Source organism: Acanthaster planci, linkage group LG06 (assembly GCF_054643075.1).
Source record: "Acanthaster planci isolate LZ-2023a linkage group LG06, COTS_SCS, whole genome shotgun sequence".
In the NCBI taxonomy this organism is placed as follows: Eukaryota; Metazoa; Echinodermata; class Asteroidea; order Valvatida; family Acanthasteridae; genus Acanthaster; species Acanthaster planci.
This window is the reverse complement of record NC_141782.1, coordinates 11,589,458-11,611,666: the sequence shown is the minus strand read 5'-3', so window position 1 is coordinate 11,611,666 and position 22,209 is coordinate 11,589,458. Positions and strand designations below refer to the sequence as shown.

The 22,209-nt window shown below is 41.6% G+C and overlaps 1 long non-coding RNA gene across 2 annotated transcripts in view; it reads right to left on the bottom strand.

Moving 5' to 3' along the window:
* Positions 1–12,561, bottom strand: part of LOC147798814 (uncharacterized) — a 49,331-nt gene extending 36,770 nt beyond the window's left edge. For both annotated transcript variants that reach the window (XR_015425724.1, XR_015425723.1), the window contains exons 1-2: positions 11,878–12,561; positions 10,452–11,323 (exon numbers count right to left, since the gene is read on the bottom strand). This is a non-coding gene — a long non-coding RNA (uncharacterized LOC147798814). The remainder of the gene's footprint in view (positions 1–10,451; positions 11,324–11,877) is intronic.
* Between the last annotated feature and the right edge of the window lie 9,648 nt (positions 12,562–22,209).

The following is a 22,209-nucleotide window of genomic DNA, read 5'->3' as shown; positions in this document are numbered from 1 at the left end:
TGAAGTGCACCCCAAATTAGCGAAAGAAAAGACGTGCAGTTACCAGCAGGTTCTTGCACGTGTTCCGCGTGTAACCCAAAGTCCATACATGCCGCAATAAATTAGTTACGCGTATTTAGCGCGCTCCGCGTCAAACGCGCAATTATACATGCGCGCCTCATGGCGCTCCTGTGCAATAAGCACCAAAACAAAACAAAAAAAAAAACGTGTTCTCTTTTGTTCCGCTCGGAGCTGAAAGCTCGCAAGAATTCTATTTATTTTGGAGTTAAAATTGTAGTCTGAAATGCGTTTGAATTCAGGCTATTTTTGGAAAGCTGCTTTGTACTGAATCCATTCCAATTGGGTTTGAACACAGCACATTTTTACATCCGTTGTTACATCCGATAGGTTATTAAAACCACACCTAGTCAGTGGATTTTATATCTCTGTGAGCCAAGCCAAGTCTCGCATAGTAATCCTATATAGCCCAAATCTGTAGAGCTTATATCGATCCTCGAAATCGTAAAAAATTCAGACGTCTTAAGCTGTCAGTGTAGATTCTTGTGACTACAAAACACGGCAAGAATACGATCTTACGTTGACTGATCGTCTTAAGAAACCCTGCGTAAAGGATCAGTTTTGGACCTTGTAATCTGATTCGAGGAATCTTTAATATAGAGCAATCATACGCTGTGTCGGGTAAAGTAGAGCCGTGCATAATCAGGGCTGATAAGTGCTATGGTGTTCACCATGTGCGCTGCATCCATATGGCGGGATTATTTAAAATGTCCCTTCTCCAATTATTGCTGTCAGGGGTCGAGTAGAGACTAGAGCGCCCCCTCTTTCCCACTTTCCAAATCAGCGTGGGACTTAACCCACTCTAATTTACTGCAGAGTACATTTCGAAAATTTATTCAAGTGCGTCCAAAGGTTATATACTCGAGGTGACGTTAGGTTATCCGCAGCACTTACACGATTTACACAACGACTTCCCACTTGCGCCTGAAAATATATCGATCCCAAATGAATGGTTGTCAGCGTCTCAAAAGGATTTAATGGCAAACGGCGAGCGATTTACTTCACTAGATAAACTCGTGTCAACTTTAAACACCAAAATAAATATGTGGTTCATTACCGAACTTTACAGAAATATTTAGAACTAGGCCTAGAATTAAAACAGATTCACCGAGTGATGTCTTTTAAACAAGAGCCTTGGATGAAAAGTCATATCGATAAAAATACCGAATTACGTAAATTAGCCTAGTCTGATTTTGAGAAGGATTTCTTTAAATTGATGAATAACTCGGTCTTTGGCAGGACTATGGAAAACGTGGGCTATCGGATGGACGGGCCTTTATTGAGAGACTTGCAAGATGCCGAAAAGTACCAGACGTTAACTTTTAAACCGAGTTACAAATCTACTACGCCGTTTCAGGAGTGCGAGCTTTCATTTGTGGAAATGTATCGAATTAAAACAAAATCAAATAAGCCCATTTGTCCCCGCACGCACAGGACCAGAGAACTGAACTCAGGGACAAGTGGACACTCGCATTCTAACTTTTGTGTCGATTGGCCTGAGCAGCCGTTTATTGAACTTGACACAGGTCAGGTTGTTCCCGCCCGAAGCTGGTGACGTGGAACTGCAAAAAATTACATTGCACACAATCGAAGTATAACTACTCAGCAATATATGGAAACAGTTCCCGCCCGAAGCTGGTGATGTGGAACTGCAAGTATATCTTACATTGCGTTTCAGGCAACGTGTAGCTATTCAGCAAAAATTACAGAGATTGTTCCCGCCCGAGCCTGGTGACGCAGAACAGCAACACATATCAGCAAACGTACCGGTACTATGGCAATCAGCAATTGTTCGCGCCCGAGCCTGGTGACGTGGAACAGCAACTCATATCAGCAAAAACAGAGAACTATCAGCAAAAATGTTTGAAAAGCAATTATCATATCAGCATTTGTTTCCGCCCAAAGCACATGGAGCGGTAAATTAGTTTTGGAATGTACCTGCGCGGTACAAAGCCTTCCATACGCAAATTCAAACAGCAATTACATCTGGCAGAATGCAAAATTACCCAACTTTCATGAACAAATTAACAAGGATTTACTCCAGCATACAATAACTTTGGGCCAACCATCAAACGCTGGGATCGGACAGCAATTTCCACGAGGTGCGGCCCGACTTGGGCTTACACTGGGTTAGTGGAATAACGGGCAACTAATGAGCATTTTCAACGACCACTTACAGCTATTTATGTCAAACGACAGAAATTAGTGAGTACGAAACGGCTTTTCTTAATTTGGCCCTTAATAAACTAGTGACTCCCCCGACAAAGGAAGGGGTCAGGCCTTTCCTTTCGGCACATTCCCATACGTGTCGTAAATAAGGATACAGTGCCTTAAAAACGAGGTCAGTTTGCGGTCCCTGAATGAAATTCACGCCAAACGGGCTTGTTGCTGAATTCGGCAACATGACCGCCGCCAAATAGACCTCAGGTGGTGGTATTAAGGGGGGATACAACAGGCAAACAATATGGCGCCAGGGCTTGGCAGAAGTTGTCGAGAATGAACGAACAACTATCATCAGTCAAATGAAATTCGTCCGCGTGATATAACGCCGCGGACGACCACTGAATCTGGGGGTGCCAAATAACACCCCCATGAGCGTTCCGAAATAATGAATGAACGTACGCGTTCAGCGAACGTCGCGTACGCTCGAGGGAACTCTGCTTTAGGGCGTGAGGGTAAGTTTGGCGGGGCAGTAACTCGGAATAAAAAATGACAGTATGCGGCAATGCTTCTCTGGTCAAATTGATGCACTGCCATGCTAGAATACTCAGTAAATGTTTGTGTACAAGCCCCAGGTCGTTGGCACAAAACTGCAGGATGATGACGTCAGGTAAGATCGGAACTGCCGACCACGCTTCCAACAGGAAATCGGAGAACTGGAACATCTGGAGTCTTCGCCTTCCCATCCAGTGGATACAGTCCAGCCGAAAAAGACGCTCTCCCCAAGGCGATGACCCCGCCATCCGAGCACACCAGCACACAGAGCCGTCCCCAATGACCCACACAGTTGGCTTGGCGGGGGTCAATTCTCGCAAGAAAAATGAAAAGAAAATCGGAACAAAACACGAGCAAAGTCCTTAAGCTAATACAACATGTAGCGTTCAATGGAAAATAGCTGGGGAATCCGAATGTAACGTCGGTAAGCCCCAGACTTCCAACGCCCCAAAATGTTAACATCATCTTCAGACACACGTGCCATAGCCCCAGACGTAGCTGCCCCTATGCGAAAGGAGTGAGAGGTAAATCTGGCGTCGTAAAGCCCTATAAACTCAAGGGCACGACGGAGTACCGCGACAAACTGGTAACGCGTGACAGGACGCCCCTCGAAATGTGACAAAAATGGGCCATAGGGGGATGTGGAACAGGCAAGATAGGACAAAGTCGCTCGGACGGGGCACATCATTTTGTGCCGGCTATGCGCTGCTGGGATGGAACTACATAACCATGGCCATATTGATCTGTTTTCGAGTGACGTAGGATAAGTTCGACCCTTAAAGGGGAGTCTTTGACGGTAACATCAGACCGACACAACGGGCTAGGAGATTGGTGGGATTGGGCAGTAAATTCCCCAATGCGAAGGAACCCAAAAACGCAAGTAAGAAAGCCACTCCGAAAAGCCGAGCCTCAAAATTACTCGAGCAAACGGCCTGCAAGGCTGGGACCATACGACATAAAATATCCTAAGTGATGGGGCGCCGTCGGTCGCGACGACTACGAGGACTACGACATCCCTCAAGTAAACGTTTGACCAGAAAATGCTTAGTTAAATCAGGATAACTCGTTAACTGCAAATTGGAGGAAACTCCCGAGATGTTAGAGGTAATCGTTGTGGGGGCATACCCAGATACCGACAAAAATGCAATAAATCGAACTAACTGAAGCAGGGAGGGGGACTTCGCGGCGTCGAAACCATGGGTTTGACTACACCATTGAAAAAGACGCCAAGCCGTCTAATAAGACAAGTTCGTGCGGGGGGCCACTGCGTCATGCAAAAGACTCTGGACCTCTAACTGAAGACACTCCACGTGGCAAGGGGGTCATATCACGATCTGCAGCGGGTGCGAGATGACGAAATCTGGTCATCTGAAAACGTGAAAGAGCACCAGCAATGCCATTATCCAGGCCTGGAACATGCTGAGATCGAAACTGGATATTATATGTGAGACATGCCACCACGAGGCGGCGCACCAAACGCATCATTAAGTGACATTTAGACGTTTGTCTGTTGATGACACTAACTACAGCCTGATTGTCACACCAAAATATCACACGTTTATTATGCAATGGGACAGCCCACTGCTGGACCGCTAGCACAATAGGGAACAACTCCAAGCAGGCAATAGAGAGGGACTGACTTTTTACATGCTCGGGCCATTTCCCTTGACACCAGTGCGCAGCAACGTAAGCCCCAAAAGCAATTTCAGCAGAAGCATCAGTGTACCTGTGCAATTGGTCACTATTGTACCATACCGAATCCGGAAACATTACCGTTCCGCTGAAATGTGACAAAAACTGCTGCCACGCCAGCAAGTCTGCTCGTGCACCTGAAGTGATGCGAATTTTGTGATGAGGTTTGGAGACACCCCTAGCTAGATCATGCAAACGACGGAGAAAGGCCCTACCAGGTCTTACCGCCTTACAAACAAAATTGTGACGACCTAGCAGGGACTGAAGATTGCGCAGCGTGACTTTCTTCTGATCGAGCACACTAACAATCGTATTTTGTAAAGCAACTTGCTTATCAGTCGGGATTTGAAGCTGTCGTGCAACCGTATCGATCGCTAAATCCAGGAAAGTGAGGTTCGTAGCTGGGCCTTCGGTTTTTTCTTCCGCGATGGGCACCCCAAATCGCTGACAAACTACTCTGAAAGATTGGAGGGAACGTGCACACTCGGCATGACTAGCCCCAACGAACAGGCAATCATCCAGATAATGCACAATGTTAGGAGATTCGGCCACCTTACGAGTACAGTACTCAAGGAAAGTACTGAACCGCTCGAACGTAACACAGGATATAGCACAGCCCATAGGCAGGCATTTATCGAAATAAAATTGGCCGTTATGGGAAAAACCAAGCAAATCAAAATCGCTAGGATGGACGGGAAGTAAACGAAAGGCCGACTTAATATCCGACCCTGCCATCAGGGCACTGCGTGGTAAACCTGCGATCATAGTTATCACCTCAACCAACCCCGGCGACTGGGCGCTGACCAGGCCCGAAATCGGACCAGGGGTTGGCGGCAGTGGAGGGGGCACGCCCGCGTTGCTGGTACGGACGAAAATTATGCTGGTGCGAAACGGGCGCACCAAACAGCACCAGCCAAAGTTCGGCATCAATAGTTGCCCAAGAGCGCGACGGCACACGCGCCTGGCGCAATCGAAACTGGATGTCGTACTCACGGCAACCATACCCCACATCGAATAGTGTCTGCGTACTTCAGTAACGAACGAGCGTGGGTAGGATGTCGCAACAAATACACAGATGCAAAAACTAGAAACGCTGACGTCCACTGCTCGATAGACGTAATACGCGGAGCCTGCTTATGGGGACGAATCTGCCAAAGCGGGGACTCATTGGACCCGATTGTAAAAAGCGTCTCGTCGAATGAATTATCCAAGCCGTGCCGCGCGACGACTTCAACAAGGTTCCAAATTCTACGTACTCCCCCTCCAAATTTTGTCTTTTAGATGTTGAGGAATCGCGGTCCCGAGATAGTCACAGACGCTAGTTAATGCCATATTCGAATTAGAAGAGGAGGTAGTTGACAATGTGCTTGGAGCTGAAGTTCCCGACACCGCAGGGGTGAAACTAGAAGGTTGCCGGGCTAATTCAAAAAGAGTAGCAACAGGGGACTTACCCGGCTCCAAAGTTTGCGCCGAACTCCCTCCGGGCCGACTGATGGTAGCGGGCGCTGGTGTTGCATGGGTAGACTCAACACTCGCACTCTCTGGAATCATTCCGACCGCAGCCAATGGTATTATAGTGGTATCCGGATCGGGCGATGGAAGCTGCGGTGCACTAGACCCTGCAAGGGCCGTGACCACCGACGTATCTTGACGGGAAGACTTGCGAGGCCGCCCCCGAGAATGCTTCGCTCCATCCGTCGGCCCAGAAGGAGCCTGCCGCTTGGAATTGGCGCGGGGCATAACTAACAAAATAGCTTTTGCAAAACAGACAGATTTTCTCTTTTCCAACCAAACGCCACGGCTGCTCAAGCAAAAGTGACCGGAAGTATCTCTCTCCAGTGCTGCTAACATTTTTAAGGTCACGCCAGTAACTAGTTCGAGGCATTAAATCACCGTGCCAGCAACCGCAAGTGACTACTACTGACCCACTTAGTGACAAGAGCCTCCAATGTCCCGCGGGGATAAATTATTTGAAGCTGCAATTTGTTTTGCCTCAAATTGATTACTGTGGCGTAAGCGTGTTAGATTTATCCAAAACTTTAATGTATGATTTCTATTATAATACATTAAAGGATGATTTCGGTGCAGATGTGTGTTTTTTATATACTGACACGGATTCTTTATTAGTTCAAATTCAAACCGACAATTTAAACAAGTACTTACGCAAAAAGCGTAAGTTGTTTGACTTTAGTAATTACCCACCCGATCATAAACTTTATGATTCAAAAACTAAAAAGTTCATCGGCAACATGAAAGATGAATTTGGTGGTCAAACAATTTCGGAGGTCGTTTGCATTAGACCAAAAATGTATTCGATCTTAACGGAAGATCAAAATTTAAAGAAGGCAAAAGGCGTTACTAAAAAGTCGTAACCGAGAAACATTTATTATATGCCGCCTATAAAAGTTGCCTATTTGAGCGGATGCAGCATTTAAAAAAGCAGCAGTTATTTAGATCAGATAAACATCAAATGTACACCATCACGCAAAATAAACTAAGCCTGTCACCGCTAGACACAAAGCGTTATATTGAACCAAACGGCATTAAAACTTTAGCCCACGGACATTACTTAGCGGGTGGTAATTCTGTGTCATCGGGTAGTACTTGAAGCTCTTCTTTGACGAAACTTCTATATTGCCCGTTTAATAAGTAATGTAAAGTGGGGTCCGTTTTTACCCGCCTGCATTGACTCGTTTAAGTTGACTAGTGCGTTTGTCAATTTGATAAACGTCTACGGACATGACGGGATCGGTCGATTTTCTGAAGATAACGCCCTCTTGCTCACCCGGGTAATAAAAATATCTAACTAATACATATCCGGAGGTAATTCACGCGACGCGCTTTTAACAGGTGCACTCGGCGCTTGTTTCACTCGGTCTAATTTAACAGCTTCTACGGGCTCTTTTCAATTAAACGCGTTTTTTCCTCGTTTAACGATTTTATTACTTGAGGCAAACGTTCTACCCATTCCACGTTACGGACGCCTACGTTTAACATTTCTTGAGCATATTGATGAACAAATAAACGCTTGGCCACTGAACGGTTAAACCTTTCGACGATCCCCTGCGACAAATGAATGCCTAGCTCACCCACTGGGATTGTAATTCCGTGTTTTGTCATCAACTTTTTAAACTCACCTTTAAATTCCGAGCCCGAGTCTACCATTATAAATTGAGGCCAAGTCAAGGGCGATCGCTCGTAAATTTTCTTCACGGCTGCAGACGTTTGATCGGTGGTTTTACTGGTCAACGGGTCTGCCTCTTTATACCGCGAACCGACGTCTACTATGGTTAAAGTGTATTTAAACATTTTTCTTTTAACGCGATTCCAGGGTAATTATTATATACCCATTTGATGTGCGTAATTGGGTTTGACCGATTCTGATTGAAACGTCATTTGCCGTGGTACGTAATTTGGTGCGGGTAAATATATTTGCCAAACGGCTTGCTTTTTAGCCAGTTTTTAATAACTGACTTGTCCGCACCGGTCTTTTCGTGTAAATGGTCGACGGCGCTTTCACCTTTCCAATATATAATAATTTTGAAAATTCTTGCTCCTTTCCTTCCATTTTTTAAAAGTGAAAGCTTTTTGAAATAAACTTACTTTAAAATAAAATGGCCAGCGCTTTAATGATGGTAGGAGGAGCGATACTAAACGCTCCGGCATTTACGGGTTCAAAGTTTTTGTTTGGTAGTCTGGCAAAAAGTAAAGTAGACGAGGAACGTAAACGCCACAACTTAGCCAAGCACAACTGGCGCAAGCAAAAAAAGAGTGGGAGCAAAATCGCCTACATATATTAAACCTTCTAAACGAGCGAATGCACCAAGAGCGCGAGAGTCAACATACATTTGTAAATGTAGACGAAGCATTACGAGCTTACAGTGAATTGACGGATAAACAGTTACCGCCGTTGCCTCCTGAGCCAAAGTTATCCGATTACTACGTACCTTCGGAAGATCAAAAGATGAGAGAATTGGTGTGGATTTCAGGCGGAACTGCTTTGGACGTTTTTTTTTTTTTTTTTTTTTTTTGTTTGTTTTTTTTTTTTGGTGTACCGGTACAGTTAAGTTCACTTTATTTTAAAAGAACTCAAACTCAAAAATGAACCAAGGAAAGAGAGAAGAAATTAAAGATAAGTTGGCCGATATGCAAGCTGACGTAAGTAACATCGAGCGAATGCTTCGTGACATGCGTGCCGACTTAGATCACATTGGTGACATGGTTTTAGAAATCCAGAACAAAACATTTAGAAAGCGAAATAAATTAATGGAATACGAAGAACTATTTTTTTTTGGCGGCAGGTATATCGTTGATCGCATTTTCTTTCCTATTTAAAATTTTCCAGTAGAAAAAATCGTATATATTAAGAAAAATGTCTCAACAATACACTAAAAAACTAAACCCGAGTCGCAGGCTCAAAGTACCTCGCGCGATCAAAGGCGAAAGACGGGAGGTAGCATCACCCATAATCCGAGTACCATAGCTGCGGGTCACACGGTAAACGTAAAATTCCCAGCGTTAGGCATGGATGACGTAATAGTACCCGGCACGGCAAAATTGGCTTTTAAACTCGATTTAGACGGATCACCAGACGATAATCGTATCGTGTATAATAACGTGGCGCGAAATTTAATTTCTGAAATCAACGTCAATTTACAGGGCAATAAAATCGTGAGTTACAGAGACGCGGACGTATTTCATAATTTTAAGGACAATTTGGCTACCTCTGTCACAGACTAACTAAAAATATGGCATACTTAGGTACAGAACGGGAAAACGTGGCCAAGTTATGACTACGATGCGGGAACAATGGTAACTATAAAGCAATTGCAGACGTTTTTAAAAATCGATAAGCGATACCATTAGATACGCCGATGTTAACTGATCACGCGCCTTTTTATCCGTCGGGTTTTAAAGAACCTTTGACGTATCAATTGACTTTTAAAGGTTATGACAAAGTGGTTAACTCGTCAGACACGGCCGCGGAATATGTAATTTCAGATTTGACTTTAGAATATGAAGTCGTCACAAATCGAAATCTGGCTCAAAGTTTGAGACAAAAACATAGAGGCCCCGTTTTTTGTTAATTTGACCGAATTCATTCTTGGGAACAACATCGATCAAACGATCAAGAGCTTGAAGGCGTTTTGATTTTGTTCAAAGATCCAGCGGTTAAAAATCCTCAGCGATTTTATAGCCTGCACGTCACAAAGACGGTCGTCACGGATGAGGGTAAGCCAAATCAGCTGTATTCGCAGGGAATATTTGAATATCAACATTGGCCAGAAATTAACAAGTAATTCGGCGATCATATGAAGCAAGGTATGAGACGGATAGCACCCCAGTGGGCACGAGACGTCGTTATGACGTCTTAAAGACGTCTAATATTGACGTCTTATTAATGTCTTTTTTGAGTCGTATATGCAAAGCCAAAAGACGTCAGCATCCTGACAAGTAAACGACGTCAGTGGTCCGACTAGAAAAAGACGTCAGCGTTATGACGAGTAAAAGACGTCAACATCGCGACTAACAAAAGACGTCAACATCGTGACTAATAAAAGACGTCAACATCGAGACTAATAAAAGACGTCAACATTGAGACTGATAAAAGACGTCAACATTGCGACTAATAAAAGACGTCAACATTGCGACTAATAAAAGACGTCAGCATATTGAGCAGTAAAAGACGTCAGCATTAAGACGTCTTTTATCCATCAAATATCAAGGAAAAAAGACATCTGCATTGAACGAGTCAATTTTTTTTTTTACTTTTTTATGATAAAAAGAAGTTCACATGCCTTAACACGCTGCCTGGCTATAAAATAAATTTTGACTGAAGCGACTGTTTACAACTAAACAATTTTTTTTATTTAACTCTGATTCTTCATATTATAATAACCTGTTAGCACACTTTGCTGAAAATGATGGTCTACACAAATATTATGTAGCAATAATATTTCTGGTAAATTCAATGGCTTTGGACGGACTATTACAATTGCACCCAGCACGATCAAAGTGACGATGAAACAAGGTACACTTGTGCTTACACTTCCTGGATAAAAGCAGTTAAAAGGTTTTACTTTTACGGACAAGGCAAGAATGGGAAACATTAAGCACACAGTACATGTACATGTAGTATAAGCCATGTAACTGAATATTTGGCAGAACAAAACATTTCCAACCAGGCAAGACTTAGTAAAATACGTTTTAGATGTACATGTAATGGCATTTATGAGAGGTAGAAAAACAGACATCAGTTGATGAAAAGATGTATGCTTGTACTAATAAGACAATTCAAATCGAGTTGGCTTAGAATTTAAAAAAATGGAAATATTGAACACTTTTTGGACAAAAGTTTGTCTCATGCAGTGGTTTGTCAAATTTTTAGAAAACTGACTATCCTGGAACAGGATGATCTAGTTAGTTACAATTTAAATTATTGTACGTGTTTTAATCCTGCAAACAATTTTACCCATGCCCCCCCCCAAAAAAAAAACGATCAGACGTGTAATTTTGTTATAACCGTACTTTAAACAGCCTTCATTGCTTCAACCTGAGGAAATAAACCTGAAGAAACAATGTACATATTTTACTTGAACAACAAAAGGTTTAAAGTTTCAAATAATACCCAATACAAAAATAGGCTTTATGCTCATTAGTTAAATATCACCGAAATATATGAAACAGCCAGGAAACAGGCCATCTGATGCACTAGACTGGTCGCACAGTTATCCGGTGGGCATGCCTGCTGAATTACTCAGGGCTCCTGGTTTGTCTCTGGTAGGAATACTAAGCTTTAAGTACTTCGCTATTCGTTGTCTTACTGCAGACACTGTTGTGCTGCGTGATGCAACACTTCCTGCAAATGTTAGACAAATAAGACAATTTATTTTTGTACAAACTATAAGGACTTTGGTGGCAGTAAATGAACCGGTCCTCTACCATTGTTTACACCACGTCTGAGCTGAAGTGCGCATGTTCATTGTGATTGAGAATGAAAAAGAATTTTTCTGCTACCAACTGTCTCAAACATGTCTACATCGAGTGGCCAATATTGTACATTGCATCACATACATGTACTGCCATTACATTTTCACAGTTTAGTCTCACCAATACAACGGTATAACATTTAATCTTAAAAGGGTAAATTGGACTTATTGACACTGTTAGTATTTGCCATATTTGATGACGCTGAAGTATGGGCACTGTGGCAAGCCCAGATGCTCCTTACTGCACTACGACTGCGAGTCTACGTACGACTACGAATAAACACTGTGGTCCACCCATGGAGGTAGGAAACAACCGTGGCCAACCCGGTTGACTGTTGAGGATTAAAATTATTGCGTTTAAGCCTGACCTCTGCTTCACCAACAATGCCCATACGTAACAGAATTACAGTTTATAAGCACTTACCTTTTAAGGAAGGGCCTAACCTGTCTTACTCTTCTTTAAACGGACAAGCTGCTTGCAGCGATACTTGTACATGTACTCGAGCTCTCTTAATTCAAAGCACGGACAAAATTATGAAGTAGTCTGGTTCCCTGACCTGAAGATCTTTACTCCATTGGAAATACGTGTAGACGCCAAAGTCAATAGACCTAACCGTAGTTCTGGAAGCCCGTTTTGACTTTTGGACATGACCTCAGTCTTTGCCATCGCTGGTTCCAGTCGGCATGCTCAGAGTCTCCTCGGAAGGCTGGAACCAGCTAAGACTAAGCCAGAGCCACTATAGTAGGGCGGTGCACACGCTCGAAGCCAGTCGTTGCTCGCGAGCAAGCAGGCAATGAAAGAAAATAGCCTCATTCATTCTAAATGTAGGGGTATTTTAATGTCATGTTATTTTAAATCAGACGAGGGGGTTGAGGGTCAGTTCCACTGCAAATAATAATAAATCACAAGCAGGTGTACTAAACCACACTCGCAATTCCTCTAGTGTTAAAATTTCCCTGTAAACTGGACATTCGCACTATTGCTATCCCACACATCCCTCTTGACGAATAGATGAGAACAGTCAAACAGAATGCAGTCACCTGCGGCCGCAGGCGGGATTTCGCAATACACTGTATGTCATTGCTCTGTCGGACCTTCCGCGGTGAAACCGCCATGAGAACCGGCAAAATCCGAGACAAACCAAAAGTCACCGTGCAAAATCTTCATAAAGTTATCTAAATCTTTTTCTGTTGTATGTTGACGATTTGATAACGACTGTAAAATGACGTCGTAAAGACGTCGTGTGTTTCATGTATTGCTTGTTGAAGAAAACAATTCAAACAGAGAGAAAAAAGACGTCGTTAAGACGTCGTTTTCTCCTTTCACTGTATGTGTGGTACCGATGATTCGATAACGACTGCAAAACGACGTCTTAAAGACGTCATGTTTTTTTGTGGTCATGGTTGCTGGAGCAATGTTTCTAACCGAGGATAAAAGACGTCTTTAAGACGTCGTTTTTTTGTCACGACCACTTTACGACACACGACCACATAACGACCACAAAAAGACGTCTTTCACGCGTCGTGTGCCCACTGGGACCCCCCTGCTTTGTGTTGGTCATTGTCTCGCAGGAATCTGGGGAATTCCTTTTAGACATCTTGGGGGGATGTGCTAAGTAACAATAGTCTGGAATGCGTATAGGGAATGGACATGTTGGGGGTACCCCTCGGTCTCATTTCTTGCTGGGTATATCGGCGATTCGGACACCCAGTCGGCTCGCGCGGTGGTGAAAGACCTAATTTTAACCGGGGTTGACATGGCTGACTATTTAAAAGATAAATATGGGCTCTGGTTTGATTTCCGGAGCTCTGATGATAACTCCGCCCACGGGTCGAGTCGACCTCTGGGAGGTGGGGGTGATATATCTATACAAATGGAACGTTATGCAGAAACCGCGGGGCCTTTGACGATGTACGTCTCTCTGGTAATGGTTCACAGTTAACGGTTGAAAACGGAAATTTCAAAAGCTTGGTGTATTAGGTCGAGTTTAAAATAAATGAACCAGATGTTTAAATCACTGCATTGTGCCTTGATCGTTGGCGATACTGGCAGCGGTAAGACAAATTGGATATTGGACCTTTTAGAGACAGATTATAAATTTACTTTTGAAGCGATCGTAATCATTTGACCGACTTTGTCTAAAAATAAGACTTATTTGGAACGTTTATGGATTTACACCGACGACAACGTTTATTTATGTGACTTAGACCGGGAGAAGCTCGAATTAAATGAAGCGATCGATTTATATCAGAAAATTTTGGATGGAATAAATACGCTATTTAAACAAAGTATATTAAAATGGATGACATCAAAAGTATACTCACCGATTCAAAAGTTAAAACAGAATCCACAGAATCAAAACCAAACTTCAAAGACAGACTTTGTTCGATCATAGCATCGGGCGAATCCAAAAAATATTTAGGCAAGGAATATTCTGTCAAAGATATAGAATCGCTCAGCCCCAAGAACAGGAAAAATTATTTAATTTATACGAAGTTCCTTTCTATACCCGCGTCTTTTAGGCATCGCTACGCCAGTAGATTTCCTTGGTTTCAATATCGATTTGAACTCAGAAAAAGATTTGACAAAAGATTTAAATAACGATATTATAATATAATAATTATAAGTCAAACCATGGGGCACCTACTAAGCGACTTTGCTATAAATATGGGGTCTATTTATCGCCACTGACAGCTACGTTAATAACTACAAAGCATCTATCAATGGATAAAAACGCTTCTATTATAAATATGTCAACGGAAGAAGTAACGCCGACTCCAGCACCGAGCTCGGTAAGACACAAATCCAAACAGTAACAAAATTAAAAATCCGCAACGCGTGGAACAAGGTAAAAAATTAGCCGAGCATAACAGAAAGATGAAGCAGCAGCTTGCAAAGATGAAATTAGGCGAAGCGAACGAAGCGAATCCCCCGAGCTCGGGAATAAAATTTATGAAAAGGTTTCGGAAAATAGGAATGTAATCCTGCGCGGTTTAGTGATTGGAGCAGTCGCGTTATATTTATTTTTTAAAAATAAATCGACGCCTTCAAAAGTTCAAGCACCGCCTTTACAAACTGTTCAACCAAAAAATCAAACACTTATTACATATATTATTAACACGAATTAATTAAAAATGCCTTATATTAAAAATGGGTAACGCTAAATCAATCCGTAGTCTCAGCCATTTCCATGGGTTACGCCATGCTATCGAGTAAGCTTTTAAAAATTAAACCGCCAGATCTAAATAGATTATCCGTCGAAGACGCGTTAAAATTGACCGCGGTGTCAAGCGGTGCGTTGGCTACCCAAGGATGGCTCGTGTCACAGGGCATATTGCCGCGAGTTAACTAACCGCTTAAAAACGTATATTATAAAAAGGGCTGAAGGAGGATTTGATCAAGAGGAATTTGACCCAAACGATATCTCCCCAGAAGAACAAGAAGAAGACGATAAAGAAGAGTTGGATGATACCTTTGATACAACCTCATTAAATGAACCAAAACCGACATCAGTTAGACCGAAATTGTATATAAGTCTTCGGCCGGCGTATGCCCAAAGGTAACTAATCCGAAAGTCGATAACTTTTACAAAAATTACGGTCAAATGGGTAGACTGGAAGTAACAAGCAGACTTAATTACAAATTATTTGAATATCAGCCACACAAAGGACTATTTTTCAAAGGCGGGGAAAGATGGACAACCAAGGAATTCCTATTAACGAGTAAAGAGAATGTCGGTCAATTTGTAACTCTTTAAACGGTAGCCAAACACGAGAGAGAGGCTGGATATTCCAGTACGGCTTTCGTTCAAAATATTTTAGGATTTCAAGATTAAGGCAAAAAGATAGAACGAGCTAGCCAGAGTTTAAAAAAGATGAAACCGGAACAAATCGAGCTAAAGAAATGCCCGCAGCTGCAGATCGAGTTAGCAAAATTGTCACAGGTCTTACGAGCGATAAACAGTCACAAATGGATTTCATCGGAGAAAATGAACAGACACAAACGAAAGTATTAAACTGTCGCGAGTTAGCTGCTTTAGACGAATCGTTACAAACCGTCAAAAGGGCACTCATTTTGACTCAGGGCAAATTAGATCAGTTAGACGATAAGATTCAACAGATTAAAAATGAATTAGAAGAAGCGACGACGGGTGCGGAAAGAGCTGAAGTCACGGAGCAATTAGTCGATTTACAAATCGAGAGAAGGAGTTTATTTTGGGGGGTCTTAAGTTAATCCAATTAACTGTCAAACCAGTCCATGTTATAATACCGGGAGATACAACGATTCTTCCTCTTTGACCCTCGGGTAATGGCTGAGATGAGCTTCGAGAATGAAGTCTATCGTATATAGGTTCTGTAAGCCCCGTCAAAAAATGTCTTTTAGTTAATTCTCTTCTGGGTTTTGTGGGTTGTACGGTGGAGTTTGTTGTCGGTCGAGTTGGGGAATTCCCTTCATAAATTTCATCCAAGGCTTGTCTCTGCCCCTCGAGCAATGAAACTGATTAGATTTTTTTTATCGTTGATATCAAAAGCTAAACGATCCCGCGTTTCTAATGGTTGTCTTTGGTTTAACTGCGCTTCTAAAGTGCTGTTTGTACTAATTCTAAATTGGGAGATACTTCCGTTCTTTCCTCTGAAGGTATTCCAGGCGGTCGTTCGGCACGGACTCCGCCTGCCAACCGCCCAAGTTTGTATCCCACTCAATTTAAGTTGCTTTCGTTACGTTAAAATATCCAGCTTCAAACTGAATATTCTTTACTCGGCCGACTTTGTCGCCTTTGATGTTTTTAATGACATCTCTCAATTTAAACGTCTGCTCGCTGTCGGTTAAATAAAAAGTGTGAGTCGCCATTTTATTATATACGTTTTGAAAAATCTTGTTTGGTCAATCTATACGTTTTGAAAAATCTTGTTTGGCAAGAGTTAAGTTTTCAAAGGCGTCGTTCCAGTGCTTATCCGACACTTGAAATAAGTCTTTCCCAGATTCTGTAGGTTCTTTTGTCACGTCTTGATAACATACCGCCTTCAACGGTTTACCTCTAGAGATCTAGCCATCTAAAACTCGGTTTAACTTATATTCTACGGTGCCCGCTTCACCATTCTCCATTTGAACGTTAAACTCTTTCAAAGTTTTCTCGATTTTGGTGGTGGTGATTTTTTCCAATAGTAACGCTGGTAATAATTACCACCCACGATTTATGGGGCGTATGAAGGAACCCATCCAAACATTAAACCACAATGTCGGCATACATATCTATCATCTATTTCGCCTATATAGTGCTGGCACGTATTTTCTGGTTCTGGCACCGCACGACGGTGAACCATGAGTACCGTAATATACGTCTATTGAACAAATAAATGATTGCGCGTCGCATCTCTTATTGATAAATTTATCGATATTTGACGAGTCAATGGGGCGCTTTCGGTGATCAAATAGAGAGGCATAGGGATCTGTTTTGACGTACATCCGGTGCTTGTCCGTGTAAGGTGGTTTAATCAAGTGATTAATTTATATCAATATAAAAATGTAAGATGTGGCATTAAATCGTTTATTAGAGTCGATGACTAGTATGGAACGCATGATGCAAGATTTAAAGTCGCATGGGCTCATTTAGAAAAAGAAGAAAGTTTTATTATTTCAAACGAGACGCAAGCGCCAGCAGCGACAGTGACACTGACGAAGAAGAAGAATATTTACAACACATTCTGCATCCTTATGAGCTAAGGTATTAAAACACTTAAGATAATGTAAAATTACTTTTCCGTATCGCATTGGTTCGGAAAATGACAAATTTGTCTTAAATAAATAGTTACATATCAACAAACTAAATACGTATAGATACAAAGATGAATTAAATTGTAATACCGTATAAGATCGTGGTCTCAAGACAGTCTCAAGCAATGCATCAAAGATTTCAACGGAAACTTACCACCTCCCAGAAATCGAAATACGCGTCGATATTCCAAAAAAGACTACATCAAAGCGATTCAAGATCACTTCAAAAATTAAACAAATATTACGAGGCGTAAAAAAGAAGATCTCAAACGACTCTTTGAAACGCACGGTTTACAAGACACACCCACTGGTCGAAACAATCGATTTACAAGACCCGATTATATACGTGCGATCAAGTCTTATTTAGATTATGCCCAAGATTTCACACGAGTCGATCTAACTACAACATCAAGATTTAAAAATAATAGCGTCAATTTTGAATTTAAATCGAAACAAATCGTTGCAGACGTTATGGAATTTTACAACTATGACAACAAACTGAATCGCGACAAAGTCATATCAAAGTGGAAAGAAATCGGCGCGCGTTGTCAAATTAAAGTTAACTCAACGATGGTTGTAGAGTGTTTAATCCAGAACGCGGACCCGATGACGACCGAGACAAAAGTTTACAATATACATTTAATAGAGAGTACACCACTGTATCGAGAGGTACCTCGTTAAACCAAATTATGCTTGAGCACACAGACAACTTTATTGAACAAATTGAGTGTTTTGTTGATAAAGGCTCGGGGTATATAGTTGATAAATAAACAGATTTTACATCAACATTATTAGGTATGGAGACATTGGTGAAAGCAGTTTTAACAGCCTAGACAAATTTGTTAAAGCAAAAAGAACAACGACTTATATCACGGACGACGGTCTTGGTTTTTGAAAAACAACACGACCTCACGATTAATGTGTTTGGATACGAATACCCCGAATCCAAAGAAAAATTAGGAATTCGAAGTGAAGAACCCAAAAAGATTAAACGAAAAGAAGGAAAATTTTTAATTGTTTAAAGAATTTTGCACCTGGGGAAGCGAGCAAACCTGGCGTAATCATGCTTTATACCACGGAAAAAACGCAAACTGTTGTTGACGCACAATGCTTGCCAAAACCAGTCGTTAAAAGTCACTATTTTGGGGGTCAAAGAAAAATCAAGACTTTTGGGAGCACAAGTCAGTAGTGGGGGGACTATTGGGTACACTTTGACCTTGAAATATGAAAAGGTCACGTATGATAAATATGAATGATGAATAGGAATGAGGTGTAGGGTGAAACCTTGAGTACAATTTGACCTTGGGTAAGGGATAGGCATAGGATAAGGTCAGAAAGTCTGGCACAGGTTGACCTTGACTGTAGAGGGGGAATATTGGAGATATGAATATGAACATAGTGGGTTAAAAACTTTTGGTACAATTTGACCTTGCTGATAATAAAAAATTAGTGGATGAGTCATACAGTGTGTGATGGTATACGGACTGGCCCAGGATTTTCTATTGTTATTGTTCAAAACAAACTTCATATTTTTCAATTGGTCTTTTTATTGCAGAGGGAAGAAAACGCCAAGCCTACACAGTCCAATGAGATTACCAATGAGATTTGAGCAATGAAAAGAATATATTTTAACAATGAAAAGATCAATTTACACCTCAAAATAAAAAAAATCAATTTACACGATAAATAGAAAAAATTGAACAATGAAAAGAGTAAAAGAGTAATAAAACGAGTTAAAGAGCAATGCCTAGAGCAGTTTGAGCGATAAAAAGACCAATTTGAACGATAAAACAATGAAAAAAAACAATGAAATATGCAAATCAGAAGTAGTAAATACGTGTATTTTAGGATATATGGAACGCTTTCACTTGTTTCGTGTCATTTAAAGGTCATCCTTCGCAGAGTCAACATGAATGGTATTTATACAGCCAAGCCATATGCTTGTCACTAGTGTGACAAACGCTTCGGACGGAAGTTTAATCTAGAGAGGCACATGGAAAATATCCACGTTGAGGAGGAATCAGACATGAATGAAGCTGAAGAAAACTCGGATTCTGTTGAGGAGGTCGATGACAAAACCTCGGATGAAGACAGTTCAGATTTGGAAGACAATGCCGCCTACCAAGATTGGCTGGCTGAAGCTACAGAAACACACAGGGAAATGAGGGATGAAAAATATGACAAGTACGTCAACGAAGGCATGGATGAAGATCAAGCCAGGCAGAAGGCAAACAGAAAGACCCTCTGGGCAGTCAAACAAGACTTTTTCGACAACTATAAGGAGTTCCTGTCAAGTTACCTATATTTGAGGGAAAGTGAAACTCACAAGGACATTGTGGATGATCTCGATGGAAAACTTGATAAAGGCATGAACGTCAACAAAGCCTTGAATAGAGTTTTGCCTAAACATGCTGAAAAATTTGCCGGATTGTTTCATGACGAAGAGGAGTATGCCTAAAAGATTACAGTCTGTAGAGCCAAATTGTTCCAAAACTAATGAGTACATGTAATAACTCTGATTTCAAAGTTAACAAACTTCCGGTAATCACCCTTGTAGTAATTCTTAAAATTAATAAGATAATTATTGTAAAAAATCAACGATGAACAACGGGAAATAAAACGGTACCAGTACAAACCTACCAGAAACCAATATGTGAAGTCCATTGAATTTGTTTTGTGTTATACTTATCGGTATGACTATCGAATGATAATTTTCAGGTCGGATATTGGCCGGAACTTCTGCACAATATTCCACAGCACGACGAATAAATTTACCCCTTTGCTACATATTAAAAATCCCAACTGACGTCATGCTACCCCCAGAACTCTTAATTATATATAATGCTGTATTTTACATTTAGGTTCCGCAATAACGAACAACAGTAACGCTCCGCTCTGACTGAATTTGTGAAACGTATACATGTACAGGGTAACGAGACGTAAAACACTCTGGTTCAAAGTTAACAAATTCAGCTAGGGACAATAGAGTCTTCTTCGCGTATCGATCGAATCTCGGTAGCCATAGTATGCCAAACCCAAAGACCGCTAGCATGTGGGCGCCCTCTCTTCCTTAGTGTCCAAAGGTTAAGTCAGACCAACGCTCACTTCCAACGCACACAATGTAATCATTAACACAATAGTCCGCCGACACAGCTCAGCCACTACGTACAGTCTATTATCTAGAGATTATCTCTCTCATTAACCGGCGGCACGAGCTGTCTATTGTGTAGAGATTATCGCTTCCTACTCCTTATTACCCCTTAGGATTGCCTGGTGGGCCAGTTCGTATACCATCACACACTGTATGACTCATCCACTATTTTTTATTATCAGCAAGGTCAAATTGTACCAAAAGTTTTTAACCCACTATGTTCATATTCATATCTCCAATATTCACCCTCTACCGTCAAGGTCAACCTGTGCCAGACTTTCTGACCTTATCCTATGCCTATCCCTTACCCAAGGTCAAATTGTACTAAAGGTTTCACCCTACACCTCATTCCTATTCATCATTCATATTTATCATACGTGACCTTTTCATATTTCAAGGTCAAAGTGTACCCAATAGTCCCCCCCACTACTCAAGTCAACAATCATACAGAAAAAAATACATTTTTGCATCGTTGCAATTCCTACTTTTACAAGCAAGCTGACTTTACCAAACATTTAAAGAGTGTAAAGGCGAAGGAAGTCCCGCTTGTTTGGTTGAAATACCTGAAGCAATGTTATATGAAGAATCTCCCACGGTCGTTTTTAAAAAATTTAGACGCAAACAAAAACAAGCCGTTTGTGATTTACGAAAAATTTGAATCGATCTTTGTTAAAACGAGCGACAAATCAAAGCCGCAAAAACACACCCCTTGCGGGTTTTATGACGCGGAAATACGACGCGACAGCCGTAAAACTGCCGGAAAGCTTTCTCCAAGACCAAACGCGAGTCAAGTATTTGTTCAAAGTCTCATGGAAGAAGTCAAAAAATTTACGACGTTTTTGCAAATCCCGAGCCTCTCAAACACACCCCCAAACAAGAATGAGAATATCGTTATGCCACAGAGTGTTGGATATGCGAAAAACACAACAGTTGCGACAAATACGAATGTTGGTGTAACGAGCCGAGTAAAGTCAACGGTGATGATCGGTGTCTAATAGGTAATAAACGTATTTGCAAAAAATCCCAATGTCAGAGATCACTGTTACGGTTACGGGTGTCTTTAGAGGCGCGGCTTATCGCAATTTACAACTCCAAGTGTTACCCGACGCAGGGAGCGGCCACAGTTGAAGGCAATCTTTGCATAAACTTGATTAAATGTATTCCTAAAAACAGCGAAAAATGCATTTCGTTTAGCCTTGGTAAACTTCAATTTATAGGCTCGTATCACTTTATGGCATCCTCGTTGGATAACTATATCAAAGCGCGTTACTTTTACAAAAAGGCATTTATCCTTATGAATACACGGACTCTTTTGAAAAGTTTAACAAAACGCAACTTTCACCTCAAGAATCATTTTATAGCTCACTCAAACGGGTGAGCGTTACTGTTGAACAATACTTCCGCGCTCAACAAGTATGAACAGCGTTTGGATGTAAAACATTAGGTGATTATCACGATCTGTACATCAAAACAGACACTTTGCTTTTAGCGGACGTTTTTCAAAATTTTAGAAATATATGCTGTGATAATTATAGCCTCGATCCTTCAAATTACTGTACGTCTCCCAGACTTTTTTGGGGACGCGTTGTTAAAACAAAGTCAAGTTCGGACATTGACAAGTATTTGTCCTTTGAAAGAGCTAAGCGAGGAGGCATCTCGAGCGTCTGTGGTAAAAGATATGCCAAAGCCAATAACCCCGGTCTCGAGGACTATGATTCAAACAAACCAACATCTTATATACTTTACCTCGATACAAATAATCTTTACGGATTGACCATGCGTCAGTATTTCCCATTTTCAAACTTTCGATGGGTTGAAATCCACAAAGA